This window comes from Mus musculus, chromosome 5, assembly GCF_000001635.26.
Source record: "Mus musculus strain C57BL/6J chromosome 5, GRCm38.p6 C57BL/6J".
Lineage (NCBI taxonomy): Eukaryota > Metazoa > Chordata > Mammalia > Rodentia > Muridae > Mus > Mus musculus.
Genome location: NC_000071.6, coordinates 131,864,931 through 131,885,835, shown reverse-complemented (window position 1 = coordinate 131,885,835; position 20,905 = coordinate 131,864,931). Strand labels below are relative to the sequence as shown.

The window sequence follows — 20,905 nt, the reverse complement described above, 5'->3', positions numbered from 1 at the left end:
CGTAGTGCTAGGATTTCAGATGAAGGCTACTGTATCCAGTTTCAAATGTGGGTGCTAGAGATTTAAACTTAGGTCATCATGCTGTTTGTGGGAAACACTTTATTAACTGAGCCATCTTCCCAACACCCCACCCACAGATTATGAATAGACACAATATGCTATTATCTATCATATATTAATATATCAATGTAAACAACCAATAAAGAGGCTAAACCCTCTTTTACAAGCTACAAGTCATCTGAAAATTCTTTGGGGAGTGATCATACCTAACTAGACTCAAAGCTGGCAGAATTAATACTAGGTAGCCCTACCCTACAGTCTGCCTGTGCACAAACACAGCCATTCTTGCACGTTTCCTTTCTATCAGCCCAGGTTCATGGTTGTATGCCTGAAGAAATCAGATATCCTCACACTTTACATCTGATATTGATGGCTGCTTCTAGCTAGGCTAAAGTACCAAGTTTTTACAAATTTTCACACTTACCACTTTTGTTGTGTCTATTACGAGTTTATCATCATCATTACTCTGTGTGTGTGTGTGTGTGCATGTGTGCCTTGGCACTTGTATGGAGATTACAGAATATCTTCCAAAAGTCAGTTCTCTTTCTACCATGAGTGCCAAGGACCAAACTCAAGTGGTTAACAAGGTGCAAAGCGTTTCTTTACCCAGTGAGCTATCTCCCCAGTTCAACCTGTTTATTTTAATGGATTTTTTTTTTGCTTCCTCCCTGCCAGTTCTGGAATTATGAGTTAATGCAGGCCCATTAGTTGTTCCTAATGTCAGAGAATTCCCAGCAGTTCTCCCACTGACCCCTTAGGACACCATTGTAAATTCCCAAATGTTCCCAGTACTCTATAGAATTTTATTCTGTCACTTCCTTCCTTTGACCATTCCCTTAGGTTTCTGTCAATGCATATCAATTCTTGGCTGAAAGCTCCATTGATTGAATAGAGGAGGGAAAGGTCTAGAACGCTGCATGTAGTTAAAACTCATTAATTGCAGAATGAATATGATGCGAAATAGAGCAACCTAGCATGTGTGAGATGGAATGCAAAAAAAAAAAAAAGGAGAGCTTGAGTGAGTAATGGGTGACTAAGCCAAAACTGGACGTTTATGAATACTATCATAGCTACTTTTCCTTTGATGGTGATAAAATTCAACCTAACAAAAGCAATTTAAGGAAGGAAAAGGAGGAGGGGTGAGGCTTTGTTTATGCTAGCTTACTGTGTACAGTCATAGCGGGGAACAAGCTTAATGCAGTTGGTCAATTCAAACCAGAGTCATGATAGCAGAGAACAGGGAATGCTTATGGTCATCTTGCTTTCTTTATCGAGTAGAATCCAGAATCCTCACCTAGGGAGTGGTGCCACCCACAGTAGGCAAGTTTCACACCTCAGTTAACTGAATAGAGATACTTGCTAGAGGCATGAAGCTGAAAGAAGTTCCTTGTTGAAACCTAGTGCAAGGCTAAAATCGGGTTAGGAAAGCACCGGATTTCTTTGTCTTTTATGTTTTCCCCACATGGTGTTATTGAACCTGTCCTCTATACCCGACCTTCTCCATACCCAAAGCAAGAAACCAGTGTTGTTTCTGCATCAGTCAACGTGCCCTGTGTGACAAGGCCAGTGGAATGAGACTCAGTATATTGAGTGGCAGGTCCCCAAGGAATGCCACTGGGGTGCCCTCCCTCTGACCTGTTTGAAACTGAATGTTCACTTTGGAAATAGTTGCTGCTTGGACAAGACTTTCATCCTTACCTTTTTTAAGCAACTTTTTTTCCTTGACATAAATGGAGACTTCTCCTGTGCATATATGCATGTCTACAAGTACATTGTCTATTTCTTTCATATGTTTCTTGTCACTGCATGGCAAGGCCTTAACCTTTGGATGCAGATTTTTGAATCTTAATGAATTCATCATGAGCTGTGAAAAGGTGTTTGTCAGGATTATTATCCAGGAGATAATAACTGCTATCTCGAGTACTTACTGGTTGGTCACAGCATTTTAACACTGCTTTTGTTTCTGTTCTGGTGCTATGATCCAATACTCAGAACAAAAGCAACCTAGAAAAGGGAAGAGTTTATTTCTGCTTATAATTCCAGGTCACGGTCTGTTAATGCAGGAAGGCAAGTCAGGAAACTGAAGGTAGGCCTTCTTGCTGATTCGTTCAGCATTGTCACTGACCAAGCACCAAGGAACTCACTTCACAGAGAGAAAGTTGAGCAGGAGTCATGGAGGATGCTGTTTTCTGGCTCACTTGCCAGCGTATGATTGGTGATTCAAAACCACTTAACTAGTCAGTGGTGCCACCCACAGTGGGATGTGCCCTTTCATATCAAATACCAGTCAAGATAACCCCCTACAATCATGCCCATCTGATGTAGACATTTCCTTAATTGAAGCTCTCCTCTCAGATCCTCTAGGCTGGGCCAAGTTGACAATTAAAGCTAACGAAGACAGACATTTTGTATATCAAGTGAAGGCATCTGAAGAATCCATGGTTGTAGTTTCCTGAGAATTTACAGAAACAAAAGCAGAGAAGTGAGATGTCAAGGTGCAACCCTGCACCTCATAGTATGTAGACTAGAGAGAACCAGATAGGGGAAGGAAAGGGTGAAATGTCGCTTCGGGATGTTTAGCTATGACAGTGCTAGATTCAGAACCACAAGGACTTATAGCAGTAACATCTTAAAGACAGTAATTGTGGGGTGGAGAGGTGGCTCAGAGGTTGGGAACACCTGTTCTGTAGGACCGGAATTCAGTTTCCAACACCCATGAGGGGTAGCTCACACCTGCCTGTAATTCCAGTTCCAAGGAATCTACAGCCCTCTTCTGGTCTGTGCAGGCACTGCCCTCACATCCACATAGTAAAAAGAAAAACAAAACAAACAAACAAATAAACAAACAAAACAAACACGTGTCACAGAGAAAATGGGGCGTTAAACTCTCATATGTTGACTGAATTGCGATGGAGAAAAGATTTTCATAATGCCCCACTTCTCCCATCTGTGTATGAAGTGTTGGGAGTCTTGAGTTCCCCCGTAGCACTCTGGGTATTGACTGCATGAATTAAGGAAGAGCGATTTTGGTGATGGGAAGGCTTCTTGTCTATAGGAGGTAGAAGAAGACCCAGCAACGACAGAAGGATGCAAACGGCTCTGCCAGAAAGTGTTCAGAGGCGAGACACAGCCTCCATTCTCATTAAAGCATTATACTGCTACTTTAGGCACTGACTACACATTTGTTTTATGTGTGGCTATGTTGTACCTATTGAGGCTGTGTTGGTGCTGCTGGGACCAGAGTGGGCGTTTTATACACCGTGTCTTCTCAAGCAAGATGGAAAGGGCTTATAAAAGCTGTTTCCAAGGAGTAAACGGATGTTTTAAAAATTTATGAAACAAGTGTCCACTTAGGATTTCATTTGAGTTTTACAAAACACTCCTGCTTGAGTCTTGCCGTGTCAGCACAAGATTCTGGGATTGAAATAAATAAAACCTGGAAGAATATAATAATGCTTTCTTTTTAAGTCTTTAAATGATGCATCAAGTTGCCGGGGAAGGGAGTGTCAAGGCCTAAGTGATCCCTTCCTACTGTCTATTAAATGGAGAAAAGAAAGGTTTAATTATTAAGAATTCATCTTTTGAATAAACAGAAGGATCTGGGAGGTAAGGGGGTCTGGGAGGTGCATCCACAAAAGCTAATGACCAGCTCTTCTCTTTTAATGAAACGGAGATTGAGGAGGAGGCCAACACAAGCATTACCAGCCTCCCACCCCCTCTTCTTCTGTGGGAGTTTCCCACCCCTATAAAGTTGGTGAGAATTAAAGATAAATAAATATCTGAGCTTGAATGTACTGTCAAGAGATGAGAAATGGGAGGTTAGGCAGCCCCATGGACATTATAGGGGTCTTCTGTTGTGTTTGCTTTGGTGAAGATAAAATAGGATGTCTGCTGAGGTCTGTCTGTGTGTGGAGGAGAGAAAACCTGGGGTGTGTGTGTGTGTGTGTGTGTGTGTGTGTGTGTGTGTGTGTGTGTGCCTGTCTGTGTGTCTGTGTCTGTCTGTGGAGGAGAGAAAACCTGGTGTGTGTGTCTGTCTGTCTCTCTGTGTATGTGTCTGTCTGTCTGTGTCTCTGTGTGTGTTTCCTGTCTGTCTGTCTGTCTGTCTGTCTATCTGTGTGTGTGTGTGTGTGTGTGTGTGTGTGTGTGTCTCTGTGTGTCTGTGTGTCTGTGTGTGTCTGTGTCTGTAGAGACATACATGTACATCAGGGTGCTTGTATGTGGATGCCCAGTGGTCAATGTTGGGTTTCTTTTTCCATCACTCTCTGCCTTTTTTTAAAAGACAGGATCTCTCACTGAACCTGAAGCTCACTAATTCAGCTAATCTAGCTAGCCATGGGGCTCCAGGAATCTACCTGTCCCTCCCTTCCCAGGGCTGAACTTACGAAGACCCCTGTGCTTTTCATGTGGATTTTGGAATCTAAAGTGAGGTATTTGTGCTTGCACAGCAAAACACTTTACTGGCTGAGCTATCTCCCCCTACACAGTGTATATTTTAGCTTATATTTACTCTTTTTAGTTTCTTTCAAACCCCAGACTCTCAACACCTGAGGACCAAATGAATGAAATGAACTTGAGGGTGGTTTTGGAAGCAAGTTCCCAGCTGACTGTGAAATGTTACACTGTGGTGCCCTTACAGGTCCACTCTTTCAGTCTGAGGAGAGGACTTTTGTACACTTACCTTGTAGAGCTGGTATCTGACGGGGAAAGCTAGAGAAAAGTGAATAAATGCATTTTTAAAACTTAGATCTTACTCAGCCCATCTACCAAATTAGCTGAACCTGGCTCATTAAGACTTGCTTAGCCATGAGTCTTATCTCTGTCCAGGAGCACCTTCCTCACATATTAACCTTTCATCCTTTATGTCGGGAGAGTGATCTGTTTCTCTTTATTGTTTTTACTATCTACTTGTAATCAAGCAGAAACTCTGCCCTGGGTATCTGTGTTCAGTTGATTCAAATCACCCATTAAACTGCCCCCCAGAATCCATGACGGTAGAAAAGAATAGTGTCCCCCATTTATGTGTGGACACATGCACGTGTCATTCATATGCAGTGAACATTTCTACATACAACTATAGAGACCAAGGATCAATTTTGGCTGTCATTGCTCAAGCACTATCCAGCCTCGTTTTTAGACGAGTTCTCTCACTTGCATGGAACTCACTGAATAGCCTAGACTCGTGGATGGCTAGGGATCCTCCAGCCCTGCTCCATCTCTCCCAGCAGAGAGCACACACCACACCTGATTTTTTTTTTTTTTATATGTGGGTTCTGGAGATCAGACTCAGGTCCTTGTGCTAATGCACCAAGCACATTAACTTCTTAACCATCTTCCTAGCTCCCAAAGAACATTCTTCACTCAGTACCCGCTCAAGCTTGGTGTCTTTACAATCCTGTCTAAAAGGAGGAAAGGTTTTAAAAACCGGAGAGTGCTGGCACAGAGAACCAAAATACTTGCTGTGCAAACCTGAAGACTTTAGTTCAGTTGCTGAAACCCACATAGTTGAGAAGAATTGTTGCCATGGAGTTGATACTCATGCTGTTGCCATGGAGTTGAGTTCCATATTCATGCTATGGCATGTTCTTCACACTCATGCATGTGTGCATGCCCATGTACAGACACACACACACCACAAAAAAAATTAAATTAAAAAATGAGAGACATACGTAGCCTTAACTTTCCTCTTGACAAAACTTGTCTTAATTGAGTAATGGCCTAGCTGAGACTGCCCTGTCAGCATGTCTTTGGGACATTGTCTTGATTTTTAACTGTTGAAGGAGGACCCAGTCCACCATAGGCAGCTCCAGGGCAGGTATTTCTGAACTGTGTATGAATTCTAGCTGAGCATAAGCCAGGAGAGGGAACAGGTAGAAGTCCTCCATGGATTGTGCTCCAAGCTCCTGCTCGAGTTCTAACCTGAATATGTGAGTCAGATAGACCCTGCCCTGCCCTTAGTTCCTTCTGGTCAGAGTATTTTTATCATAGAAACAGAAAAGAAACCAGAGCATATGGAAAACACCCAGTGAACTCTCACATGGAGTGCATGGTAAACAGTAGCTATCATTAGTACTTCTACAGTCTTACCCTTTAAACTTGTAGACATATCTCCTGGGCTCAAGCTGCATCATGAACAGATGGGCAACACACAGGGTAGACACTGATACTGGCTAACAACGGATGGTTAATGAAAGGTTGTATTGACAGATTAGCCTGTTCCTAAGCAAGGAATAGATTATGGGTCTCAGTCTAGCCTTTGCATTCTGGGAGTCTGTGAGGCTGAACTCCAAGGTTATAGGAAGCGGAGGCACATGTGGTGCCTGGAGCAGTCTTGTTTTTAATAGTTTGTACCTATGGAAAATAATTCTGAGGCAGCTGTTGCCGTGTGCTGGGTCCACACATTTCGCAGAGTACTTTCCTCTTTTCATCCTCAGGGCTAACTTTCGTTTTTTTCTACGTGAATCATCTTCCTTTGGTTTAATTCCAAGCATAGGTTCCATATGGAGTGTTCTAGCAACAATCCCCTGGGTTGAGCCAATTGGATTCCCCATTAAAACCAGAGTTTGACTCAATCCTCCAGAAACTGCACATGGAAGATACTTCTCAGGGAAGAGTGAGGCGCCATACTGCTAATACTGAGCTGAGAGGAACACCAGATGTCTGTGGATACATGAGAGCACATCTGTGATGCCGTGGTTCTACGGTTAGGTCAGCATAAGGCAACCAAGAGGGCATAGATGGCCCATGGAGTAAAGTCCTTTAGTTGCCTATTTTGTGTCAGTTTGCATCCGGGCCTGCTTACACCCATGACGTGGAACTGAAAGACTGAAGGATTGGATGAAGACAGTGGCCGACGTGGAGGCAGAAGGAAGAGGTTCAGGAAATGTGGTGAATCTGGTGTCTCATGGGAGACAGTGCCAGACGGTTTCACTGTCTGCAGATAAATTAAAAGGGGGCATAGAGTGTGATGTGTTGAAAAGTAGACTCTCCCGCTTGACCTAGATGTGAGCAATCACTTCTGCTGTTAAGAAAGCCAGCCAGCCACAACACCATCCTAGTTTCCTAACCTACATATCTAATTTTTCAATGAGAAGACCCACTTTATAGAGCTAAGTGTGAATTCTGTACATGATGTGTATCTATGCCACGTTTAATTTCATTAGCTACAACGTAGGAGGATAGCTGTGCTCGTTTAACTGCTCCAGCCAGATGGCAGCCAGAGCCTTCGGAGGAAGAAGGGTTCTGCAAGGTAATTGAATGTGTCCTGCTGATGGAGTTACAATGGCCCGTCTTCCCAATTAAAAGGAGGTACTCCAGTAGGACAGATAGAGAATCTATTCCTTAGCCACAGTTTTTAGCTCACAACAGAGGGGAGTGTGGGTAAAATGAAGTCCTGCAGTTATGGCGTACACATGGGGGATACAAGTGAAAGTTGTCTTTCTCCTACCTCCTCAGACAAAAGAAGAACCATTTCTCAATACTTTGGTTTAGTTAGGAACCGAGGGGAGAGGCATTGGCTTCCTCAGCTAAGACCTGGTACCAGTGGTCACTGTCTGGTCAAAATTCTTTCAGATCTTTGGAGTCTTGTTTAAAGAGTTGAATAAGCGCACACACACACACACACACACACACACACACACACACACACACCATGGTGGGGGGAGAGAGAGAGAGAGGGAGGGAGAGAGAGAGAGAGCATTTTGAAACTAGAAGTAAGTAAGGTGGGATTCCTTTTAAAACAAAACCAAAAGATAACCAAAAGCAAAGCAAAACAAACCCCAGGATAACAGTACAGAGTGGCTAATAAGTCCGGTGGAGTAACAAGTTGCTTCCCAGGGTTTCCCTCTGTGGGCCTCAGAGAAGGGGAGTTTGTTGCTGGGAATGAGTTGTGGATGTATTTCATTTGATAGGCTCGGCATGTGTAAGCCTTTGTTTGATACATTTGTCCCTTTCCATGATACATCTGATTTTAGTCACATGTGTGTCTGTTCCAGTTTCAAAACACGACTCTGGAGAGGAGAAGCTTTCTTGGCCTTATAATTCCAATTTATTATAGTCCGTCATTGTAAGGAAATTGAGGAAAGGACCCAAACAGCTAATACCACCATGTCCACAGTTGAGAGCAGAGAGAAACAAATACGAATTTGGTGCCCACTTGCTGCTCATGCTCAAGCTAGCTTTTATTGCTCATATATGGTTCAAGGTCCAGCCTAGGGAATGGTGGTGCCCACTATATGTTGGATTGTTTTAAATTACTTAAAAGTCTTAACAGTTGAATCAGTCCCACGTAAACATGCTCACAAACCAACCTGATCCAGACAGTTCTTCAGTTGAGGTTGTTTTCTCTCAGGTTATTCTAAATTGTTGCATGTTGAAATTTTAAGCTATCCCCGTATCCAAAGCCAGATTGGCCTACTGTTCCTAGTTGCAAGACAGGCTTCTGTATGTGTTTGGCTGCAAAAGGGACGTTACTAAGGATTGCTGGGGACCTATAGGTCAGAGCCACCCAATGCTTTGTTGGAGGTGTCCATGCAGCTGAATGCAGGTGCGGACCCAGTTGACTGAGTGCATTTTGGGGAAAGGAGTGTTTGTGCCTCAAGGTGAGCAGAGTCCTCACTTGCTAAGCTCTCCTTAGGCTCACTTGCCTCAGTCCTGTGCAGAAGTATTAGCGAGAGTGTATGCGAACACTGTGGCCACTGGGCAGTCAGTCCTCTGACTTAGAATGTTCCTTGAGCATATCTCTGCAGATCCAGGCCTAGCTGAACCAGGTCTTTTTAGAGATACTATATTCTAGGGGTAGGTGAGAAAATACTGGAGGATGATAAGAAATATCCACAGTCTAGAACTCAGTTTGTATCCTAATTAGCTTTGATAGTTGTTGTCAACTTGTTATATACCCTTGAGTCATCTGAGAGGAAGGCCATTATTGAGGGATTGCCTAAATCAGATTGGTCTGTGGCCATGACTTGGTAGGGCATTTGGCTTGATTGATAAATGATGCAAGAGGGCCCATCCCTTGCATCATTCCTTGGGCAAGTGATCCTAGCCTGTGTAAGGAATCTGGCTAAGTATCAGCCTTTGCATGAGCCATTGGGGGAGTCAGCAAGCAGTTCCTACATGGCTCCTGTCTCCAAGGTCCTGCCTCAAGTACCTGCCCTGGATTTCTTCAGTGGTGGCAGTGATGGATTATGGCTAGGAAGTGTAAAGCAAAGAAATTTCTGTTTTCTCCAAGTCTCTTTTTATTAGAGTGTTTGCTCAGAATGAAAGTAGAACAATAGCCCAACCCTGACACCCAGTTGATTTTAACAACAGGACTTATAAATCCTAAGTGTCAGTCAGCTCCTCTTGCATACACAGGAAATTTCTGGTTGACCTTAGACATAGCAGATAGATAAATTCAGAGGCCCATGAAGCCCACCTGAGATGTCAGACTGCTGCAGGAATAAGCCTGTGGTACCTTAAGGTGGAGAGACGTGTCCCACCCCTGTATCCCACATCTGAGTCCCAGGAGCAACCAGTGCCTATCTCAGCCCGTACTTTGGGCTTCTGTTCTGAGGCAACTCAGTGTATGACTAATATTATGCACATGCCTTGTGTTTGATTCACTTAGTCACTGAGTTTTCAGTGTGTGAGTCCCCCTCCCTCCACTCTTTTCTTTCCCCTGCTGGTTAGCATCAAGGTCAGCCCAGCATAAGAGGCAATCAGCCGCAGAACTTCCCTGAAACGGTCCTTTGTAGGAAACCCCCTAGAGGCTGTTGATGTGTTCTCCAAAGCCTGGTGATTGCCTCTCCAGGTTCTCTAGAGGGTCTGATTGGTGCCCTTCCTCTCTGTACCCTTTCTGTGATGTGCCTCCCCTCAGCCTGTCATCTGCGGGATTGATTGGCCTCTTTCTTTCTCTCCAAGCCACCCCTCTCCAGCTTTCTCAGCTCTGCTCTTCCAGTTTTGGGTCCCTTTGATCCACAAGCTTCCTATTTTACAGGTGCACACTTATTGCGCCAAGTTGAACACTCTAGAAAGTTCAACCTCTCCATGCTCCTATAGGTATTGCTTCCTCTACTCCTGAATTCACGGGGTTCTCTACACAAAAGAGATGAACACTAGGAGCAGCCCTGTAGGAGTGATTTGGGCTGGCTAGAAGAAAATACAGGCCCAGGCATGCTTTGTGCCCATCTTTGACCTACTGAGATACAAAGCCCATAGTCACTTCTAAGAGAGGAGATCTGTTGCATGTAAGTCATTTCTTTAAGCAAGGTTGGAATTTTCAACTCCATTTTTTGTTTATGGTGCAGGATTCCATATAGCTTAGGTTATACTCAAATCCTCTTTGTAGCCCAGGTTGTTCTTGAACTCTTAAATCATCCTGCCTCTACCCTCTGAATGCTGGAATTACGGGTGTGCTTGTGGGCTCCTTCTTTGACCAAAAGCGAGTGTGCGTATTGGAGTGGCAGTGGGGAGATGTGGAGTCTTCAGGAGCCATTAGTTAGCTGATTGACACCTTTAAATTCACCAGAGTACTAGATCATAACTGTATACGCACAATCAGATAATGGCGGGCAGAAAGCAGGCTGCACAGTCTATGATCAGGGTAATGGGACAGGCATGGATTCCAGCTTAGGACCTGTATTCCACCACTCCTATCCCTCCACTCCTTTAGTAAGGACAACCCTGCCCCTTTATCCAGTGGGCACTGCCTTCTGATCATCCCCAGGAGCTCTTGCTGGACTCACAGTGCCTATCTGTCAGGCTCTTGCATGAGTTTGTGGGGAGCTAGTCATTGTGGGGAAAAAATGAAGAACATCCGTCATATATGGCACTGTACGAATTCGTTCTTTCAGAGAAAATTGCCTTGGGAGCAGTTCTTCTCCCATGGAAGGGGCACCTGGGTATTTAGAGGATGGCAGAAGATAATTTGTGAATTTTCCCCCCAAAAAATGTTTTGCATCTTCAGAACTTTCATCTGATTATTTTCCATTCTGAGTAAAATATGAGGCTAGTTTGACTGTACCCAGAGATATGTGCAGTTGTAGTTCCAGGGTACTACCCTGTGTCCTTTAATATTCAGGAAAGGTGAGTTTGCCTAAGCTGCTTTACTGAAAGAATCTCCAGTATCTCTCTGTTCTTGTTTTTTGCTATGTATGCCATACTACGTATAGCTGGCATGAATTCCTTCAATTCTCCTATCTCCGAATCTTTTCTCTTCTTAGGAGTAATAGGATTACAAATGCGTGCTATACATTCAGCATCTACATGGATGCTAAGTGTACAGACTAGATCCTTACGGATTCGTGGCAAGTGCTTTTACTCACTGGGCCATCTCCTCTGCCCAGGAGTATCTTATGTTTGTCACCTGTTCCTTGGACATTCTTGGTGTGATCCGCATACATCCATCCTCTTAGTTGCTTCTCTGGTGACCTCTCGGTATTGGAAAAGATATTGATCTGAGATTTTCTGAGATTCGCAGGGAGATGTGACGACTCTCAAACACAGATACTTGATAGTTAGCTCTCTCTGCAGCCTCACAGGAGGAGCTATGGAGGCTCTCTTCAGACTTTTACAAATACAGAGAACTCCACAAACTCTACAGTTAGGTCCATGGACTCTTGGTTCCAGCCATCCCATTCATCGGTATTCCTTGAGTGTTTCAACCACTGTGGTAGCTGGCTCCACTGGAGTGGTATTCTCACTCCAGAAGCTAAGTCCTATAGAGGACATTCTAATATATAGATTTAAAAAAAATTAGACTTATAATACCATGCTTCAATGCATTCATTTTATTTTTATTTATGTGTATACATTTTTTTGTGTATTTTTAGCTGTCTGGAGAGTAACAGAAGTCAGCTTTGACTCTTCTAGTGCTAGAGTTACTAGAAGTTATGAGCCATCCAGTCTGAGTTCTGGGAATCAAACTTAGTCCTTTGTAACATCAGTGTGAACTCTTAACATCTAAGGCATCTCTAACACCCCCCAAATGCTTTCTAGAAAGCTAAGTAAATATATTTATTGCTTTCCTGTTTATTTCTGTTTTCTTATACCCCAGTCTGGCCTCATACTCAATGTGTAGTCCCAGATAAATTGGACGTCTGATCACCTGCCTCTGCCTCCTGACTTCTGGGATTGTAGGTATGTACAGCCATGCTTGGTTTCTTTAGTGCTGAGGATAAAGTTCAAAGCCTTGTACATGCTAGACAAGCACTGTACCAACTGACCTTCATCCCAAATTCTGATTTTCTTTTTAAAAAAAATTACAAGTTAACACAAAATTTAAGCAACAACGTGGTAATCTTAGGTGGTTGATTTCTAGCTATGTACAAAGCCAGTCATGGGTATAGGCCAAGAGCCAGTGTCAGGAAATGCTCCAGATTAGCGTGCATGGAAGACTGGACTACACAGCCCCCCGGCTCCTCAGGGTTCCTTAGGTCCTGCCAAGTCCTCTTCCAGACAGCAGCTTGGAACCTCATCAGCAAGGCAGATGGAACCTCGGGGGCTTCTCATTTAGGAGTCTCAGGATTCCAAGCTGTTAGGCTGTGTAGGCTTTGAAAATGCCACACTCCAGGGGAGCTGCATTCTGCTGCTCAGGCAGTGCCCTGGCACACATGGATGCTTCTCCATTCCTCTGACATTCACTTTGTTGTGTGTGTCTCTGAGTCTGTTCCTGCAGTCTTCTCAGAGGCTGCATCTAGCACATGTATGTGCAAGGACTAGCTTCATGGCATGAGCATGCCTTGATCTACAGCTGGTACATCGTATCCTAAGGACCAGTCCACCAGTGTCACTCGCTATGAAGATCAAGGTAGAGACTTTTTAGCTCTGTCATCCCGAGACCTCATTCATTTTAGATATCTTCCAGCTTTCCTAAGTGATATGCATAGGTAGAAGACTCTGGAGCATGTGTGACAGATGCTAATGGTCTTTTCATTAAGGTACTTAATCATGGGGTTCTGGCTACCGATGTTAGTAGGTGACAGCCATGTTTTTCTTTTGAAGACAAAAAGTAAAGGAAAAGATGAGTAGAATCCCCCCCACCTTTTTCCTCAGAAAAGAAAAGATGAATTCAGTCACCAGAGAAAGCTATTAGAGAGGTTTTGGAGGTAGCCCAGTTAGTGAGGTGCTTGCCTAACCTACACAAGGCCCTGAGTTGCATATCCAGCAACACATGCACTGTGCTTGGTTTTGTACCTCTGTAAACCCAGTACCTGGAAAGTAGAGGCGGTAAAAGCGGGAGTTCAAGGCACACTCCATAGCAGATCTGAGGCCAGCCTGTCTCAAACACTGATAGCAAAGAACTGTTGGACCTCCAGGTTTTTACCGATGGCATCGAAGCACACACTGATGCAAGAGCAGTTTCCTGAGGACCGTCACACATCAGCACTGGTGAAGAAACCAGTTCTGCATAGCACCATGTTCTTGTACGCCCTCATGGACAGGAGGAAAACACCCCCCTGTTCATTTAAGTGTAGATTTGTAAGGTGATTAGCCAAGATCTGCTGCTTCGTGGACCTTTGTAGTTGCTGCAGATCTCAGAAGTAACTGGGTGAGTTTTCTTCTTTTTTACAGAAAGCCTAAAATTAAAATTCAAAATTGTGTAAACATATTCTAATTTTTAGCAGTATAAAACAAGATCCGACTTTGCAATGTTTTGGGATAGAACTTCAAATTGAGGTCTTCCTCTTCCTCCTCTCTCTCCCTCTTCCTCTTCCTCTTCCTCAGACTGGTTTGCTAACACTGAAGAAAGTGGTTAATTTATTTAAAAGGAAAATAACAGCATTAACAATGAAGAAATAATTACACTAAGCACAAAAGCCAGCCCAAGCCTTGCATCAGGTTTTTACTCACAATGATCACCCTCTGGGTGCACCCTTCTTCATTTACTTATCTGTGTGCGCGGATACATGTGCTTGCATCTACAAATGCCTCCAGAGGGCCGAGGCTAATACTGGCTCTCCTCCACCTTACTGGGGACGAGGGGTCAAGCAGGGTTTCTCACTCAATCTGGAGCTGACCATTTAAGTTAGGCTGGCTGGCCAGTGAGCTGAAGGATTACTGTTTCCTCCCTACACCCCAGAGCAAAGATCACAGGCATGCACCACACACACCTAGCATTTTACCTGGCTTATGCTCATGTCGCAAACACATAACTGACAGAGCCACCTCCCTAGTCTCTTTCATTAGCTTGACAGCTATCACTGTCCCATATGTATCACTAGATAAGCACATGGGCAGCCCATCAGGACACCCCATCTTTGCTCATTACATCGTAAGTCTATTCCCCTCCCCTGTTGATCTCATGTGCTGTGGTGTCTGTGTATTGTTCTTGTTGTGTTTTTAGGTTGGTGGCTTGTTCTTCAGTATAGCCAGCCTCTTTCATTGATTGTGGCATCAGCAACTGATGTAGAAACCCAGTCCTGGAAACTTAAAACCCTGCAGACACACACAGAGCAGACCTCTGCTTTTCCTAAAGGCTCCCTTCTTCTCCAGAAACTGAATTTTTCATGCAGTAATTAAAATTTGTAGGTCAAGCGTCCCAGGGCACCTCTTGCTAATATGGGAAGGCGGTGATCAGATTCGTTTGTGCAGCTCTTCCCAGCACTGAGACTTAAAGGATGAAGGGTGACATTTTCCCCCATTTTGTAAATTAATACCATTGATCTGCCTAACAAGAACAAAGTTAGGCTTCAAAATACCAAATGATAAAGAGATTAAGACTTTAAATGGCTTTCCAAAAGGCAACCTCTATTGTAAGGCTGCAAGCAGACTATTGAACTTTCAATTAGAATTTCTAATAGGCTATTGACTTAAATGGATAAAATGTTGCAAGTGATAGCTTTCAAGATGACAGAGATTGCTTCTTACATTCTGGGATATTACTCTTATGGAGGTCTACTGTTCTGAAAGGAGAATGATAACATACTGGCTTCTCTCTGCAGAGCCTGTGATGGATCTCTGTTGCCTCTGTTTCCTCAAAGGTGAATAAATGCATTTTAAAAAGAGTATTGGAAACATTTTGTGTGTGTGATTAACACGGGCTCTATGAATTTTTTTTTGTAGTATAGTAGAAGGCCCTTTAGCGGGCAGTCCTTTTTTTTTTAATGTTAAAAAATTAAAGTATGTGTGTGTGTGTGTGTGTGTCTGTCTGTCTGTCTGTCTTACCTGCATGTGTGTGTGCAGGTAAGCATGCTCAGGTATGCCTATGTATGTAGAATCCAGAGGTCAACCTCTCGTGTCCTCCATTTTCCTCGTCTCGTGCTTGTATGGCAAACATTTTAGTGACTAAGCAATTTCTCCAGCCCACGATTCTACTTTTCCCCTCTGTCTTAAGACTAACCCAGGGCCTTGTGCATGCTAAGGACATGCTCCACCACCAAGCTGCACTCCAGTGCCAGTGTACTGACTTGCTGAGACCAGTTCAGCAGTTCTATCCACACATCCCTGTGTGTCTTCACACGGGACGTCAGCATCACACTGACTGATAGAGTCCCAAGGCTCACTTCCGCACGCTTGGCTCTCTGCCTGTGCGGACTGCTCTTTGAGAAGCTGTGACCATCCTCTGCGGAGATCTTCTGAAATAGTGTGGCCCGGTGTAGGCCTTGTTATGAAACACTTGCTCTAATACATTTTTAAATACTAATTTTTCAAAGACCAGCCACCTCTTCTAGGATAAAGGGTTAATATTATGCTTATGTTACAGTGCATTAAAAACTCTAATTAAAACAGCATTACATTCCCATCTGCCAATCTCCAGTAATCTTCTTTAATTGCAGTAATTAAACTATATTTACATGTTCAGAATACTTGTAATTTAGCAAATTGCACTCTCTGCTCTACATTTAATCAAACAACCAGTTCCAGTATATTTAGTGTGGAAAGAAGTAATTTCAATGTTTTGATTACTATAGCAGATTTGACAGAGTAAGTGCCCCTCTAGTAGAGGCCTTGAAAGGGAAGGCAAACATGAGATACAGTCATGGATTTGATTGTCGTTCGAATGCCTAATTGCATGTTGGAGGATTAACTATTAAAGGATATCATGGCTGCACTTGATATTTAGACACAAGCGATATTACAGCCAGCAAATACTGTCTCTCAGGGAAATCTGTTACAGGCAAAGTTTTCTCTTGAAAGGTTGTGAGGTCATTGTAAAATTGAGTGAAAGCTTTGTCTGTCTTCTTTCTTTTAAGCTTAAAAATCATTTTATTAGAGTTTGAAAAAAAAATCAGCAGGCAGCCTAGTGGTAAATCCTACAGAATCGAGAAACCCTGTCTTTTAAGTCAGGTGTAGAGGTCGGTAATCAACTGTAGAGAGGGAGGGGTCTTCAGGGAAATGGTGAGAATCCAGAGTGCCCAAGAACACGTGCTTAGGATTTTGGATAGCATCTGAAGAAGATATAAAGAGAGAAAATGAAAAGTTACTTTTGGGTGAGAGCTTAGAATGCCTTTGGGCCGGGTGGTGGTGGCGCAGTGCCTTTAATCCCAGCACTTGGGAGGCAGAGGCAGGCAGATTTCTGAGTTGGAGGCCAGCCTGGTCTACAAAGTGGGTGCCAGGAAAGCCAGGGCTACACAGAGAAACCCTGTCTTGAAAAAACAAAACAAAACAAAACCCCCAAAACAAAAAGAAATGCCTTTGGGTCAGCACCAGTGCATGTCAGCGTAGGTGAGAGGTAGCATTGGTGAGGGTGAGCATAGGCTCAGGTGAGCAGTGGGGAGGGGGAAGGTCAGCATCCATGAGGGTTAGCATCACTGGAGGTCAACATAGGCACAGGTGATCATCGGTGAGGGTCAGCATAGGTGCAGGTGAGCATCAATGCATGCCAGCATAGGCACAGGTGAGCATCGGTGAGGGTCAGCATAGGTGCAGGTCAGCATGGGTAAACATCAGCAGAAGCCCAGGTGAGCTTTGGTGCAAGTCAGCAGCATGCACTGCAGAGGCGCTGGAAGCAAGTGTCTGTTAGTCATAGTATCCAGTAGAGGCTATTGTGTCTTCAGCCTGAGAATCCAAGGCTTGCCATGTTGTATGCTTGTTCCATACCTTCCAGTTAAGGAATGAAATACGTCAGTTATGAATAACAAAGAAGATATTTGTGATGTCCCTCAAATGTGATGAGTCTCTTCTCTGAGTCTTCTGATGTGTCTTGCTTGGCTCTGGACTGTGTATTCTGACTATGCCCGGAACCCACAGTTTTCAAAAGCCAGGAAGAATGTCGGGTACGTCTAGCCCTAGTGTTGTGGGGACCAACACAGGGGGATCCTGGGGCTTTCTAAGCAGCCAGCTATCCTTGATGTGATAGCTAGCTCCAGACCAGTGAGGTGACCTTGTCTCAGAAAATAAGGGGGGGTGACACATGAGGAAGGACACTTGTGGTTGTCCTCTAAGCCTCCGCATACATACATGTGCACCCATCCAAACACACAGAGACACACATACTCTGTAAAAGCAAAACCAACTTGAAGTGACATTTTCTCTTCCAGGAGCTACTCCCTAGTTATCCATTGCTAGCAGTATTTCTTAGAAGAGGTTTCTGTCTCTTGGTTTCCAGGTGATGCATCACATCCATTACAATTATGCATTAATGAGAATGGAATGCTTTGTCTCATGCCTGTTGAAGACTGGCCAGAAGCCTTGCTACTTGACCAGGCTCAAAGAACAAAGCTACCCAGTTATAAAGATGCATAGCCTTAGAATCTAAGCCTTTCCGGATGGTCCAGCTAGTGACTTGCTATACAGAGTAACATTCACTAGTACTTTAAATGTCCTGTTGGTCAGACTGAGCGAGGTGGATAGGACCTTGGATTTTGTTGTCTATGAAAGGGTCAAGGTGAAAAATCTTGGCATAAACAGTGGATCCATCTTTAAAAGGAAAAAAAAAAAAGGCACACTTCTCCCCTCCCCCTTCGATGCTCTACTTGGAAAGAGAGCCTGATTAATTCATGTTGGCCGCCTATAAAATATAAATACTGGGTCAAATTAAGACTGCTAAAGTGAAGTTCAAAGCCACACGTTGCTGATCTACTACACAAATGAGGTCTGAGTGTCCCAGAGACACTCTGAAGGAGAGGAAGGAACAAGCTAGGGTGGAATTCAGTCTGCCGTTTAATCTTTAAACCTACTGGTGCCCCAACTCTGAAATGGGGGTAACAGCACACGTTAACGATTGAGCTGTTTTCTTCTCTCTGTGAGACTTCTTATATGTATCAAGAAACATGCACATACATGCCTCTATGTGCATACACACGTGTACTACAAAATCTAGAGGCCTTAGGAATGAAAATGAAAATCTCCTCCACAGCACAGCAGTGAGGAGAAATGCACGTAAGGAATGAGCCAGGCCAAGGGAGTGTGATCGGTAGACTCCCCCCTCCCCCCTTACTTAATTTTAGATCCATGGCTTATTGTCCTTTTTCCTAACCATTTTGTGTGTGTGTGAAACTGTGAACAGAGGCTGTCGCAGAGAAGTTTGACTTTCCCTGCTTTTTTCACACTTTCATCTTATAAGTGCTAATGAACAACAACAACAAAATAACAATATCGGTAGTAATAATTGGAGAGCCTCAAATATTCCAAGAGTACGCTTGATAGGATATACCATGCAGCATTTACATCCCCCCTTTCCAGACAATGCAGGAAAAGAACTATTCTCATTCTGATTCTGTTATTGTTTTGTTTTGTTTTGTTTCTCCCCCTCTGGAGGGATGGGTATTAGGGCAGAGTCTCAGATAGGATCTCCTTCAGGTTGGCAATGAAATTGGTATATAACTAAGGACTTGAATCTTAATCCTCCTGCCCACGCCTCCCTGAGTGCTGGGGTCAGAGTGGTGTGCTATCACTATTGTTCTGTGCTGCTGGGGACAGAGTCAGTACATCGTGCACACTGGGCTACCACTCTGCCCACTGAAGCACGTTCCTTGAACCTTGCTGGAAATGCAGGTGTCATGGTCAGCACCCTGAGTATATTCTAACATGTAGTCCTTGACTTGTAGATCTTTGTGCCTCCACTTAAGCAGACCCGGGAACTGTCGGCCCGAGACCCTAGCATTTAATTCCACCAACGAAAGTTTTGGCGTTTACATTACATGCCATACTCCCTTTGGGAAAGGCTTCAACTTCTTTTCCCTCAGTTACAGGAAGGTGTTTGGAGATACACACACATTCCCTATGTAAGTGTCTCCCAGATGCCAAGCCGGGGCTAGAGAGAGTTCAGGGGATAAAGTCTTTGCCATGCTAGCCTATGTACCTGACTTTGAATCCCCAGCACACACATAAAGCCAGGTATAGTACAGAATTCTACAGCAAGATGGAAGGCAGAGACTGGAGAAGCCCCACAAGCTCAACAGGCCACGCAGTCTGGAGGACACATCAGTGCATGGCAAGACTGACACTGTGCCAGACTAGAAGGAAGGCTGACAGATAACCATGGTTGTGCTTTAACCTCGAATCTGCACATGATACACATATACACACATATGGTCATATGCATCATGTGTATAGATGCATGTATCATGCACAGAAAAATAAAGTAAAATAAATTAATCTTGTAAAACTGCCTGAATAGCATATGTGTATATATATGTGTGTGAATATGTGCATATGTATGTGTGTATATGTATATTGAATATATATTTAAATATATGGAACTCAGGTTGTCCTCTGAGCCAGTGTTGCTTTTCTACGAAAACTTAATGACAGCCTTTATGATGATGAGAAGTGTGATTTTTTTTCGCCAAGTATTTATGTACACAGTGTGGTATACCCCACATAACAAATTCATTGTCTAATCCGGGTCTCTGGTATGTTAGGTCTTCATGATCATCATTCTGTCCTCTTTGAGCAAACCACTTCTCACCTCAGCAGAGTCTTAGTCAGGCGCTACCATTGCTTCTTAATGAACTCTTCCTTAAGTAACAGCATTTCATGTGAAATTCCTTGTCCTGTATTATTAATGGGCCCCAGAATGAAAGCCACAAGAATATTGAAAAGTTCACAATGAAGAAACAAAGGAGAAGGGCAGTATTTATTACCAGTTCACTGCAGTGCTAGTTAGAAGCCTTAGAGCTCTCATATTTATCCTCCTGAAGCAGTGTGGAGTCACGGATCGAGTTGCTGTGAGCTACAACCTGCGTAGATATTTCATCGTAATCCACCTTCGTTATTTAATGCCCAGCCTGACTACTAGAATTCAACATAGTGACAACTTCCTCAGTAGGGTAAAGGGGGATGTGGGGGGTGTGTAGTATTTTACAACCTGAGATGTTAAGCATTAAGATGGTCGGGGCCCAGCTCTCATTAGCTGAATGGTAGATTTTTTTCTAATTAGTTCTTTTCTCCGGCAATTAGCAAGGAACGGTCTAATCACTTCATGTGAAACCAATCTCAGGCTCTCAGAAAGAATGCCCTTGGCTTCTCTTTCAGATTGCAGTTCTTAGGATTTTTTTCCCACATGCCTCCAAGAATGGCATCTGTGGCACATGCTTATTGTACACGTGAGCAGGATGCTCAGGGACAAGGCTTGCTGACTCCCGTTGTGGGAAGAGCTGGCCAGCATGATTAGAAGAAAGCCATTATCAGAGTCCTGCTTTAGCTGGAGATTCTCTTTGCTTTGATGTCTTCCGTGGTGAAGTGGGGATGAGAACTGCAGCAGCCATGCACAGTTTAGCATGACAGCCACTCCATAGGGAAAAGAGCATTATTATACATGTTAACTTCAGAATGTATTTGGGGCCTGGGGCTGTAGGGCTTGGCTTCCCAGCCTCTACAGCACCCTGACACCCCCATTTGTACCTGCTAATCTATGCATGCAGGCCCCCTCCTCTCTTCCAAACTCCCTTCCTCTCGCCCTTCTCTTTCTGCCTCAGCACAC

General features: G+C 43.8%; 1 protein-coding gene and 1 long non-coding RNA gene across 2 annotated transcripts in view; one reads left to right on the top strand and one right to left on the bottom strand.

Annotated features, from left to right (window-relative positions):
* Positions 1 to 20,905, top strand: part of Auts2 (autism susceptibility candidate 2) — a 1,105,888-nt gene that overhangs the window by 657,385 nt on the left and 427,598 nt on the right.
* On the bottom strand, positions 2,068 to 5,567 carry 4930563F08Rik (RIKEN cDNA 4930563F08 gene). Its single transcript, NR_040704.1, has 3 exons — positions 5,527 to 5,567; positions 4,739 to 4,767; positions 2,068 to 2,512 (listed from the first exon to the last, which is right to left on the bottom strand). It is a non-coding gene; the product is annotated as an RIKEN cDNA 4930563F08 gene (long non-coding RNA).